Here is a 972-nt window from a genome sequence, read left to right on the forward strand (position 1 = left end):
GATCAGGCGCGCCGGCGGCACACCACGGGTCCTTCTCTCGGCGCCGGCGGGTAAACGAGGGACCGGAGGGGAATGCCGTGCGCCGGCGCGATCACACCACGGGAGTCTGGAGGCAGCCCGTGGCAAACGTTTACTAGTACCTTGGAGGTACTAGTTTTTTAACTTGCATTCTCGGCGGTAAGCCACGGGTGCGCTCCACTTCCCAGATGTTGGGGTGTGATCGCGCCCGGATAATCCGCCCACCATCCGTGCGTCTCCCGCGGCAACTTTGCCGTGTGACCGGGGCCATAGATACTTTTCCTGCTTGATGAGAGAGACAGCTTGGTATATGGGTGTCTCTTTGCATTACGTTCTGTATCTCTTGTTAGCGCTAATAAATAATCGTTTATCCTATTCACTGGTCTCGGACTGTGTGTTCCCTTGCCAACTCAGCTCTGGTAAATTCACAGAGGTTTGGGGACCGATGCCTGCAAAGAGGAACCTTTTGGGATTTCGCTGAGAACCTATCAGATTTATACCTCGCCCTCCCAGCCGAGGCCGGCTCAGAGCGGCTTACATAAAAGAAAAAAATACCATGAACTCTGCCCTCTGAAACTGCCGTTTCATCCTAGGGAACTGGTCTCTGTGCTCTAGGGTTGCCAGATGGGTTGGGAAATACCTGGAGACTTTGGGGGTGTAGGTGGGGTTTGGGGAGGGGAGGGGCCTCAGTGTGGTACAATGCCACAAAGCAGCCATTTTCTCCAGGGGAGCTGATCTCTGTCAGCTGGGGATGAGCTGTAAAAGTGGGAGATCTCCAGGCCCCACCTGGAAACTGGCAACCCTACTGTGGTCTGGAAATTGGTTGTACTTCTGGGAGATCACCAGGCTTCACCTGGAGGTTGGTAACCCTAAGTCTGGGGGGTGATGTTCCTGCCTAGCATTTATCTTTCCCTTTCTGGAAGAAGCCCAAGGTGGCATGCCTTGTTCTCTTTC

This window comes from Gekko japonicus, unplaced genomic scaffold (assembly GCF_001447785.1).
Source record: "Gekko japonicus isolate JY-2015 unplaced genomic scaffold, Gekko_japonicus_V1.1 scaffold3642, whole genome shotgun sequence".
Lineage (NCBI taxonomy): Eukaryota > Metazoa > Chordata > Lepidosauria > Squamata > Gekkonidae > Gekko > Gekko japonicus.